The 12,253-nt window shown below is 44.4% G+C and overlaps 1 protein-coding gene across 1 annotated transcript in view; it reads left to right on the plus strand.

Annotated features, from left to right (window-relative positions):
• Positions 1 to 12,253, plus strand: part of DISC1 (DISC1 scaffold protein) — a 351,558-nt gene that overhangs the window by 278,210 nt on the left and 61,095 nt on the right. The gene's annotated exons all lie outside the window — the stretch shown is intronic.

The raw sequence follows: 12,253 nt of genomic DNA on the forward strand, positions 1-12,253 counted from the left end.
GTTGCTATTTTTTTTTAAACCCAATTAGGAATTCAGATTTGAGAAACATTACGGATGTTGCAGCATGTCAAGATGTTTCTCATTTTTGTGGATGTGTGCTCATGAAAATAAATCCCAGCCACCAGGATCTGTTCCTAATTAAGGAAACAAGTATGAGAATGTAATGTGTACTTTCTTCCCTGGGAGTCATTTAGCTTTATGGACTGTTTTGCTACTCTTTTGGAATTGTTAAATAACTCTTTAAATAGGCTATGCCTTAAACCTTTGTGGGCTCAGATAACGCCATTGGCTAAAATGCTTGTCCTTTAAGAGATACTGAGAGATGCTGTTTTGCTGAGTTCTGCTCTGCGGGGCAGGGAAGGTACTATGGGATTTGTTCTAAAGCTTGCAAAGCTAGTTCTTCCAACCATTGACTGCTGTTTCCCCTGCCTCTGGCGCCCTAGACACAGGGAGGACCTGTGACAAAGGTGGTCAGTAGAGAGTGTGGGGTAAGGGCACGCAGGTATGAGCATCCTTGAAGGAAATGTCTCCCCTCCTTAGAAAGTAGGATACTCATCTGGATCAGGTGCTCTGCTCTGAGTGCATCCTCTCCTTCTCTTCTGTGTACTCAGGCAGGTTTCAGCATATCCCTGTTGACCGTATCCAGCTAACATTTTTAGCCGTAAGCACCGCACACACCATACACCACACCGCACCCACTGGGTTACTGGTCCGCAGCTCCGAGTGGAAGGAGCTTGGGCGTTGGTGGAGAGACACCCATTGAGAATGTGGCTCTACAGCTTATCCAACTGCCTAACCTCCAGTGAACATCCGCCGTCAGCCTCCCAGTGATAAAGCTGAAGGAGGGGTACCTGCCTTCTCGAGTCAGGGCGTGCATTTAAGTAAATAGCAGAGATAAAGCCCGCACTTAGTGGGCAGTCAGCAAACGTTCGTTCCCTTCGCTTCCTGCTGCTTCTGATCTTCACTCTCCTCTTCATCGGAACTGAGGGAGCAGTCGCGCCCAGGACTCATCCTTTTCCCTCCACACCAGGTCCTCCTGCTGTGTATCCAGCCCGGAGAACGGTCCATCACCCGGCTGGATGGGCCCTTGCACCTGGCCTGTGTGACACCTACATTCCCTCCCCGGGCCCTCGCCTCCCGCTCCGGGTCCCCCAGTCCTGCCATCCTGCCAGGCTGGCCTCTTGTATGCCCTCGAGCCCGCCCAAACTTCCCCTGCTCCTGTGGGTCTGTCTTCTCTCGCTGAACGACCGTAATAGCTGCTTTTTATGTTTTTCCGTCTCGTCACCCTTCCCACTCTACTTTCCAGGTGGTCTTGAGTGAGCACCTTAAAATACAAATTTGGTCATCCCCATCATCTTAAGGATAAAGCCCAAACATCTTACTGTGGCTCCTTGCATTTTCCATGTGGCCTCTGTGTGTCCTTCAGCGTCATCACCCTGCCACCGTCACCCCACCACCAGTACTCACTTGTACTGATTCTGTCATGTTTCCCAATGCCACTGTGTGCTTTTTCCTGTGGAGAAACTAATTGAGACCGGAAATGGTCAAGGGATGTTATCCAGGGAAGTACTTGGTTAAGCCGTGTGAAATTATTGATATTAGATCACGTTGATCTGGAAAGATGATGGTTTCCTATGGCTCAACCCAATATCTAGGGATTTGGAGTCCCCTTCAAGAGGGTCAGATGCTCTGGCCTGGGACTGGCCAGTGTCCTCCCTGTGGCACACTCACTGTCACCATTCCCCTTGCATGCACCCCAGTGGCCGCTCCCAGCTCCGCCCCCAGTGGCCCTACATCTGTCTACATCTTTTCATCCTTCATGCTTTAGCTGTCCCCTTCTTGAAGCCTTCCATGACTCCCCAAGACTGAGAAATGTGCTTGCCTTGAATTCTTTTCACTTTTAAAATGCTGAATGAGAGGTATTGCTGATCATGTCTGTCTTGTTCAGCGTGTATCCTCTGTGATTTGATGGTGCTGAACAGTGTAAGGGTATCCCACAAATAGTTGGTGAGTTAATGGTTGAGTGAATGCAGTTAACTTATAGCCACGCCCCACCCCCAGTCCCATCTTCCATCACCTTCTGCCTCCCTCTCTGCCCCTCCGGCCTTGTGGCTGCATGAGTCGCATATATTCGTCACTTAGGATCCGTCAACAGCCTCAGATGACCAGAGTGGCAGCTGACCCACCCTGCAGACTACTTCCTGAGCGCCTTTTCCTTTGCTTGAAGCTTGAAGCTGTAAGAGATCTGGTGCAGATGTGTCTGAACTGTTGTGGTAGAAACACTGGGATAGGAGGGAAGGCAGTGGGCGGTAGGCAGAGTTGCAGACAGAGGCTAGGTGCACCTTCAGGTGTGTGTAGGGAGTTTTACTGCTGCCTTAGAGCAGGAGGCCAGACTGGATGCTGTGGGAAGTATGGGAATGGTCAGTCTCCCCCTCCTGAACCGTCCTCCCCACTGGGCCGAGGAGCGAGGGTTGCCTCCCAGTCCCAGTTCTTTCCACGAGAACCAACATCTTAAAACACAAGACCAGTTTTTCGCGCCTGGAACAGTTTGCATCATAGTGGTTGCTCATTTAATACTGCGGGATGTTGACCAAAGCAAGGCGAGATGCTGATGGAAATCTTTGTTGCTTATTTCCACTGTCTGCAGCCTCTCTTGGTCTTCCAGGGATTTCAAAAGGAAGTGGCTAAGAACTGAAAAGAATGTTCATTTCCCCCTTTGAATGCACGGAGGACACGATTTATGATCAGTGCTACAGCGAGATTTGGATGTGGCCAGTCATGATTTGGGGAACAAATCTAAATGACAAGAGTATCTTTGTTACTATCTCAGCACACACGGAGACAGATTGCTGGGCTCAACATCCCACTCCCCATCAAGAAAGTCAAGTGAAGTAGGAAGTTAGGAAGTATCTGATTCTGTCAGCATTTCGCAGGGGTACCTGCATGGGACAAAACAAAGCAGGCAAATATTAAATGGGGGCTTTTAGTCTATATTTAAACAAAGATTTGCCTTTTAACAGTCTGAGTTCTATAAAAAAAGAAGAAAAGAAATTCCCTTCTGAATTTGAATGCCTAAAAAAATTCACAAAGTTTTTTTCAAAACTTGTTTTGGTTTTATTTGCTATCAAACTATGTTAAAGCTACAAAAGAGTCGATGCTCTTAAATCAATTATGTTATTTTACATACTCAGGATACCTATTCAGTCAAGTGTAATTGTCAGTAGATAAATAGTAAAATCATGCATTTGTAAATTACACCTATAAACTCTATTTCATGTAACGTACATGAGAATAAATATAGACATATATATATAAATATACACGTATATGTACACATACACATATATAATCACACAAATTTGCAATTGAAAAATAAACATATTTCATGGTCATTCTATTTATTTTGAAAATTCTCTTTTAGTAACATTGCATTGACTGGAAGTCTATGAATCAGAAGGAGGTCATATTCTCTCCTTTAATAATAAACTTCCTATCAGGGAGTGACTGGGGAGAGAATATGGCTTACCATTTCTCTCTCTCGGCGAAAGGCAGAGACACCAACACGCTTCTGGCAAATACACCTTGTTTTCTAGAAGAAAATGAACTGATAACAAAAGTCATCTGAGTTCTAAGTTAGATACATGTATGTCCCTGTTTCCCCTTCTACAGACGAGAGCTACTACTTGGGGGTTTTTCCTTGCTCACCTGTGTCACGGATGTTCCTCCTTCCCTTCTCTTCTCTGGACAGGCAGGAGGGTGGCTGTCGCCTGAATCACATGGCCAGGCCACAGACCCAGACCCTTGCTGCTTTCCTCTCTGTTCCCACCACTACAGCCTCTGACTCAGGAGCCCTCCCTCCCTAGCCCCTGGGTGCACATTCATCCTCGTGGCTCAGCACAGTATGCCTTCTCTATAAAGCTTTGTGGCCTTCTGCTGCCTTCTTGGCATCCACAGTGGGAGCCACTTAGGACAATTTGTTGCAATGATTTCTGTCTGATTCTATTAGACTGTGAGGGCCTGGAGAATGGGTTCCATGCCTTACTTGCTTTGTCTTCCAAGTGGCTGGCATGCTGTTTGGCATGTGGTAAACATTCAGTAAAATTATATTTAGTGCAAGAATGAATGGCTAAATAGCAGTTGTATCTTGATACTTTATTTTCAACTATTAGATTCAAAAAGTTAAGGCAGCCTAAGGACATATAATGCCCCAGAATCCATTTGTCTTGCCATTAAATCTTAATGGTATATAACAGAATAGAACAACAACAACAACAACAAATCTACTCTTAAAGAGCTTTCCTCACTTATTCTTACTCCCTCAGATTTATTGTCTCCAGAGGTTAAGAGTTAAGGGTGATATTTTGGGCTGGCTAACTTTCCCTTATGGCCAAACCTTGCTTTAATTTCCTTTGTCTCCGTTACTACATCTTCTCTGTTAGCTGTCTTTCCCAAAGACTCAACAGAAATATTCAAAAGTTGTATAGACGGGTTGCATTTTTTTATTGACCATATGTTCTATCTTTAAGTGTTGTGCAGGAGAAATTCATTATTGTCCAATGGCAAACCCATGTCCCTGGCTAGTGTACCCCAAGCCCTCTACCCTATGGCTAAGGAGTAGTGGTTCCATTTAACCTCGTGGAATCTCTCGTATGCATGACTAATGGGAAACTGTCTCTTTCTTCTAGGCTCTTCTGGTTCTATTGCTATTTTTTTTTTTCTGCAGTTGAATATGAAAACTTTGTCAGTACGGTTCACTGGATTATAGGTTACTTTTGTTTCCTTGTGCTCTTCTATGTTTCTTAAGTATCCCCCCCTCCCCTCGCCCAGAGTATGTATCAGACTTTTATAATCAGAAAGCAGAAAAATCATTAAAATTCGTTTTGAATATAGAAATCGTTAGATACTTCTTAGAGGCCCTTCTTAGCTTTAGAAAAGACTATCAGACATATATCGGTTTTCTCTGAACTTTACTTTGAAATTTAGACTGACATCTTTCACAAGGTGATTTGCTTCTTTTTTTAAAAAATTAGTGATTAGTTTCTAATTATCTTGAAATTTCCATATGGTCGGCTTTACTAGGAAGTGGTGGCTGGGTGAACTCGCTCTGCTGATGAACAAAGGTGACCAGCAGGGGTGAGCAGAGAGGGAAACGTCCTGGTGGCTTCCTACCTGGACCCCCCGACTACCTCTCAGCTTGCCTGTGTGGATGGCTCTGGTTTCACGTCAGAAGTTGGTAGAAACTGAGAGTCAGACAGCTCCCTGGAGTTTGGAGTACCCATCTGGCAAAATGGTATTGACCTTCTGTGTAAGGCAGCATGCAGAAGACACTCTGAGGCGTGCCTCAGAGACCAAGTTCTGTTCCCTCACCCACGGCTCCGAGAGCCTGCCCGTCACGGCCAGAAGCAAGAGTGGATGACTGATTGCCCACGATCCAGTGAGGATGGGAATCCCAGCTGCAGATACGCTCTCTGCGGGTACTTGTTTCTATTTGCTGCGCACACGAGCGTCCACTTGGGTATGGGAAGGACGTTTTAGAAATTGATTTTACGTTTTCATTTTACCCATTTAAGTTTTGTCCTTGAAAGTGGTCTTGTCCTTGAGCTATTTTGTATGTAGGTAGCGCTACGTGTATTCAAGTTTTGAAACATAATACAGTGCCTGCTCGTGATTGCATTACACCAAGTATCAGAGACGGTGCCAACTATAACATGCCTTTACTTATTTTCTAATAGTGAACCAGAGATCACACTTAGCATACGCCCACTCCATCCATCCACAGAGGCAAAAGGGAGTTAATTCTACAAGAAGAGGGGTCAGCACTCAGGCTTCACAGAGTCGATGAAAGCAGGGCGTGGAGACTGAAGAGGCAGGTTGGAACGTGCAGAGGAGCAAGAATCTAAAATGTGGTGGCAGCTAGTGGGGACTTGAGGCGAGAATTCATGAGCCTGATTCAGGTGCCTGGCCCTCGGCGGCAGAACAGCTAAATGCCGAAGAGTCTGCTTATCCTAGGAGTGTATTCCAAACCCGACAGAGTGCTCTAGCCCTCACTGCAGGCGGGGCGACTGCCCGCCCTGAACAATGAATGGAATTCTTTGAGATCCCACATGGAATGCCCTTTATGCCAAATTACGCAAGGTAATTTTGAAGTTCCTGTGCACCTGGAACAATCCATTTTCAACCCATATTGAACTTATTTCAAAAGCTGTTGAGGGAAATGAGTGTAAGAAATGGCAGCCAGGAGATAAGCAACTGGCTGCCATGGGAACCCCGTCCCCCCTCTTGGTACAAAGAAAAGAAAGCATACCCCACGTGGAAGCCGCCATTTGTTTTTTCATACTTTCTTGTTCCGTTGCTGACATATGCCTTCCTCCTCTCTTTCTTAACGGGCACACACATCAAAGGAGGTCTCCCCAGACCTCACTTCTTCACGGCGAGCTCGGTGCCTTTCTCACTGCTTCTGCACGGTCTTGACCCCTTTCTGCTTTGCCTCTGCTGTCTCAGAAAAATGTAGATTCTCAGCTTCTTCCTTTCCCCTCCCTGATTTGCCGTGACCCTCCTGCATCCACCTCCATTCCTTGCCGGGGGCTGTTTGTATCAGCTCTGTCTCATTAGCAGGAGACTTCTCATCCCCGCCCGATGAGCAGGCTCTCTACTGAGTTGAACCCTCTCTGTCCTTTCAGATTCTACTGAAGTAGATGTGGCCCACTGTGATTTCTCCCTCTTCTGGCTCCTCTCTTGTCTTCTGGCTTTCTCGAGCCTGCTCTTTGATCGCACAGCCTTGGGACACGAGTTTTCCTTTTAACTGTCTGTGTCCTGCCTTCTCGCCTCAATGGCCTGCTCAGGAAACTCTTACGATTTCACCCATAGGTTGATACATTTGTAGCAAGCCCACATTTCCCTTCTAAAACCAGATAAATTGATCCTACAAATCTATACAGCTGGCTCTTGAATAACACGGGTTTGAACTATGTAGGTCCACTTACATGGGGATTTTTTTTTTTTATAAATCCGGTAGAGTACTGCAAGTATATTTTCTCTTCTTTATGATTTTCTTAATGACATTTTTGCCCTCTAGCTTACTCTCTCTCCCTCCCTCTCTCTCTCTCTCTCTCTATATATATATATATATATAATATTTTTTTTTTTTTAAAGTAGGCCCACGCCCAGTGTGGAGCCCAACATGGGGTTTGAACTCAGGACCTGGAGATCAAACCCTGAGCTGAGATCAAGAGTAAGACACTTAACCGACTGAGCCACCCAGGTGCCCCTTAAAGGCAGTTTTCTTTTTTTTTTTTTTAAGATTTTATTTATTTATTTGAAAGAGAGAGACACAGCGAGAGAGGGAACACAAGCAGGGGGAGTGGGAGAGGGAGAAGCAGACTCTCCGCCAAGCAGGGAGCCCGATGTGGGGCTCGATCCCAGGACCCTGGGACCATCACCTGAGCTGAAGGCAGACGCTTAACGACTGAGCCACCCAGGTGCCCCAAAGGCAGTTTTTTTGAGGATATACTGGAAAGTCCTCATGAACACATTCATAACAAATGCAAAAACACTCTTCATGTGGCTGTTACCAACCACTCCTGGAAAAAAACAGGGGCTGCAGACTATATTGTAAGAATATGGCATCAAATACACATAACATACAAAATATGTGTTTATTGACTGCTTTTGTTATCAGAAAGGCTTTCAGGCAACAATGGGCTATCAGTAGTTATGTTTTTGGGAAGTCAGAAGTTCTACATGGATTTTCAACTGTGCATTGTTCAAGGGTCAACTGTACATGAAAACCGTTATAAAAATAATTCATTATTGGATTCACCCACTTCTGAATTTTGGAGCAATTTGGCCATATTGTCTAACTTGCCAAGAGAAGCAATCTTATACCAGAAAAATCTTAAGTATACTTAAAATATTAATTCTTAAATACATAAAGACACACACATCCAGAAAAAAAATAATACACAAAATATAGCAAGATGGCATGAATTTGGAAAGAGTAGGCAAAAAAAGAAGGAAAAACAAGGATAGGGAAACTACTGGTAAAATTTATATGCAATTAGAGTCCACACCATCCTAGTTTACTATTTTGAAACTAAACTGAGGATGACTGATGTGCCTATAAAACTAAGTAACATTTTCATAAGTATATGTAAATGGTGTAGTTTATAATAAAGCTGTGGGTCTACATTTGCCTTATGAGTCACTACAATATTTTCCAGTTTCTGAGAACTCTAGTAATGAATTTTTGCTCAGAAATAACTTTTTCCTCTGTAATGTTCAGTTATGCTGAAGTTAGTTTCCAGCGCACTCAGATCAATTGAAAAAGGCCTACACACAGTTCTTTAGAAAGAGAGAGTAGAGCTCTTGCCTCTAGACTAAACCCAAGTCCTCCCATTAGGTGTCTTTTCTTCAGGGCTAGAAGAAATGCTACCACCACCTGAGTCCCATCTGGCCAATACACCCGGTCCACAAAGTGGAGCCAGAACCCACTCTTTACTCCTACGTGCACTGACCAGCAGCACCCAGAGGAAGGAATGAATACAAATGGTCTCCCTTTCCCGGAGACCATAAAAACAATCCTCAAACATTCTCATTCTTGATAATTATATAGATAACCTGAGACATTTCAATTTTTAAAAATTTTAAAAAATTTTTATTTTAATTGCAGTATAATTAACAGTGTAATACTAGATTCAGGTATACAGGTGCATGCCTTAATCCCCATCACCTGTTTCGCCCATCCCCCCACCCACCTCCCCTCTGGGAACCATCCATTTGTTCTTGTTCTCTATAGTTGAATCTGTTTCTTGATTTGTGTCTCTCTCTCTTACTTTTTTCCCCTTTGCTTGTTTGTTTTGTTTCTTAAATTCCACATCTGAATGAAATCATATGGTATTTGTCTTCCTCTGACTGACTTATTTCACCTACCCTAATACTCTCCAGCCATGTTGATGGCTGAGTAGTATTCCGTTGTTTGTATACGCCCCATCTTCTTTATCCATTCATTAATCGATGGGCATCTGGGCTGCTTCCATATCTTAGCTACTGTAAATAATGCTTCTATAAACATAGAGGTGCGTGTATCCCTTTGAATTGGTGTTTTTGTATTCTATGGGTAAATACCCACAGTGTGATTGCTGGATCATAAGGTAGTGTGGGCTCTGAAATCAGATTATCTAGGTTTGAGTGCAGTTACTTTTTTTTTTTTTTTTTTAAAGATTTTATTTATTTATTCATTAGAGACAGAGAGAGAGAAGCAGAGGGAGAAGCAGGCTCCCAAGGAGCAGGGAGCCCGATGCGGGACTCGATCCCAGGACCCTGAGATCATGACCTGAGCCGAAGGCAGACGCTTAACCATCTGAGCCACCCAGGCGCCCTGCAGTTACTTTTGAGCTGTGGGCTGCCACTAGGTCAATAAATCTCTTCAAGATCCAATTTTCTGTTATTAGAATGGACCAATCATAGAGTAAGATAAAGAATGTTTCTATATACAATAAGGGCTTCATACATGCTAGTTATTATTACCTTAGTAGCAGCTATGGCACCATAAAAATTATAAAACCAAAAAATCTACATTAAAAAAAACCTTATTTTAGGGGCGTCTGGGTGGCTCAGTCATTTAAACATCCGACTCTTGATTTCAGCCCAGGTCATGATCTCAGGGTCACGTGATCGAGCCCTGTGTCGGGGTCCACACTGGGCATGGAGCTTGCTTGAGATTCTCTCTCTCCCTCTGCCCCTCCCCCTCCCCCTCTACTCATGCTCTCTCTATCTCTAAACAAACAAAAACAACCTTATTTTATTAAGCTGGAAGAGAATCCCTTATCTTCCTGGTAAAATTATGGGGAGAAGGGAGATGTTGGCTTGTAGTTAATAGCCTCCCCCTGGAGTCTGCCAACCCTTGTTGATTACCCAAACACAGCTTTTTTCTGCCCCCTACCCTTTAGCCAGCTGTTAGCACCTCCTGTAGAGGGTGGGGAGGGAAAGAGATGAGGTAATTGAGTTCTTGTTAATGGCTGTGACAAAGGTTGAGAGCTTCCCATGGTTTCTGCAACCAAATGGCTACGATCCTAGAGCAAGCTTCTGTTTTTAGAACCAGTCTGGCTGGTTGTGGAGTTTTTGAGAAGGGAAAGGCCTGAGCTCCCAGGCTCCAGAGCTCAGGCTGGGAGGAATTTACTATCTCTTCTGTGATTAGTGGAGCTACAAGGCACTTCACCTTGACCCTCTGTGGGGCTCAAGCTACAGTCACCCAGGGATAGCATTTTTTGAAGAAATTAACTCCAATGTACTTGCCTCTCTCCCTCTGACGTGTTCCTTTGAGCAAAAATGCTGCACTAGAGAAGGGGGTGGTAGAAGGGAAGAAGAGGAAGGACGAACAGAAGCCCTCTGGGCCTGTCTAGTGAGGGGCTCTGAAGAGGGGGAAGATCTTCTCAGCACAGAGTGCAGCAGGAAGAGTCTGGGGAGCAGAGTGATGTGGTACATGGGGAAGACAGATTTTTGACTGCCAGGTCAGAACTAAAAGAACACAGGAATACCTGTGAGGAGGTCATAGACACCTGTCAGCACCGTCCTCGTCAATGATGCATCAAGGCTTTAATTGGATATGGTGCTGTTTCTAAAAGTAGCCTGAAAAAACAAACAAAAGGACGACTGTGATTTTGACTAATAGAGTAGAGAGTAGATAGGAGATTGATTATAATTTCAAACAGAAGGCCCTGCCAGCAGATTCTCCTGTGGTTTGTGCAGCTCAACCCAAAGTTCCTCTGCTTTCAACCTGTGATAGGATCACTCTGTCCACTGAGATCAATTAAGAAATCAACCAATTTTCAAGGAGGCTCAAGGCTTGGCCAGATGCCCAGGATTCCTGTTTTCCTTACGCTGTTTCGTTTAGGTGGCTAAGAGACATCAGTTGTGATCACTAGGGGAGACTGAACAGAGGTGATGTCCACCATGCTCCTTGAGCCTATGTGCACCCTGGCCCCCCAGATAGGCCAGCGTGCTTCAGAGTGTGTGCATTTCAAGGTTGCCTGTCACATTTTTAAAAAGGCGATTATAATTAATCAATAGGGAATGTCCAAGCTAAGGGGATTTTTGAGAACTCAAGAGAAACCATTATAGCTTGAGTGTTTTTGATGCCTTTTGGCAGGGAGTTGAGAAATCTTAAAGAAAAATTAATTGCTGTATCAGTGGAAACCCCAGTAGGTAGATATCCAATTTGTCATTAATTAAAATGAGAAGACTTTTAAGGATTCAGGGAAGCGTTGTCAAGATTGTACGATAGTTTAATTTGCTAACATGGTATGAACCTGTTAGCTTCAGCAGCATGATTAATACAAGCGAAACTCCTCGTGGAATTTTTCCAACGCTCACTTCCAGAGCGCAAGTCATTTTTAAGACTCTGCTCCGTGTCCTTACTCAGTAAAGTGAGATGCTAGCTCTGCAGCAGCCCTGGCAAATGCAGGTGAGACAAAATATGACACACAACATTTTCTGTGACTCATTTTGCTCCCTGTTCCTCCCCACCCGGCCACCCCAGCCAGCCTGAGTCATGCAACAGCTGCGTGAGCGTGAGCTAGAAAGCAGCGAGCAGCAGCCGACACTTTCTGAGCTGGCTGCATCTCATTATCTCCGGGAGCTCACACCAGGATGGGCTGTAAATCCCTTATCACAACCGCCTCAGGCGGAAAGCAGGTTTGTTCCCCCCCCCCTCTGTTAACTGCTGATGTAAAGATGACATTTCTTGAGCTGGGAGAATTTTATGTGACGGTATTGTGTGCTAAACATCAAAAGATAATTCTGCAGCTCCCCATTCATCATAAAAACAGGGTCTTTAGTTGTGCTTCTTAAAAAAAAAAAAAAAAAAATCCCCTGAAGAAATCATGAAATTATCTCGTGGCCTGAGGAAAAGAGAATCACCAGGATGATGACTTGTGACCATTACACAAAGCAATTTGACTGAGTGATTTCCTCTATTATTCTAGAAATGGGAAAATAAGTGAACACCCTGGCTAGTTAGATGCGTTTCCCTGGGGCAGATGGGTCACAGCACTACACCTCCCTATTCTGTACGTGAACTGTCTCTTTTAGTTGACGCTCTGCCTCTAGAATGTTCTTGATTTATTGCCGTTCAGTGGAGTTTACTTTGGTTTCGATAATGGCGTTTGTCCAGTCTCGTAGTTACAGGATGGACATTGCTCTAGAGTGTTGCTTTGGTGCCAGGGCGCTCATTCGTGTGGTTTCCTGGAGCATGAAG

Source organism: Phoca vitulina, unplaced genomic scaffold (assembly GCF_004348235.1).
Source record: "Phoca vitulina isolate PV1807 unplaced genomic scaffold, GSC_HSeal_1.0 scaffold43, whole genome shotgun sequence".
NCBI classification, from domain to species: domain Eukaryota; kingdom Metazoa; phylum Chordata; class Mammalia; order Carnivora; family Phocidae; genus Phoca; species Phoca vitulina.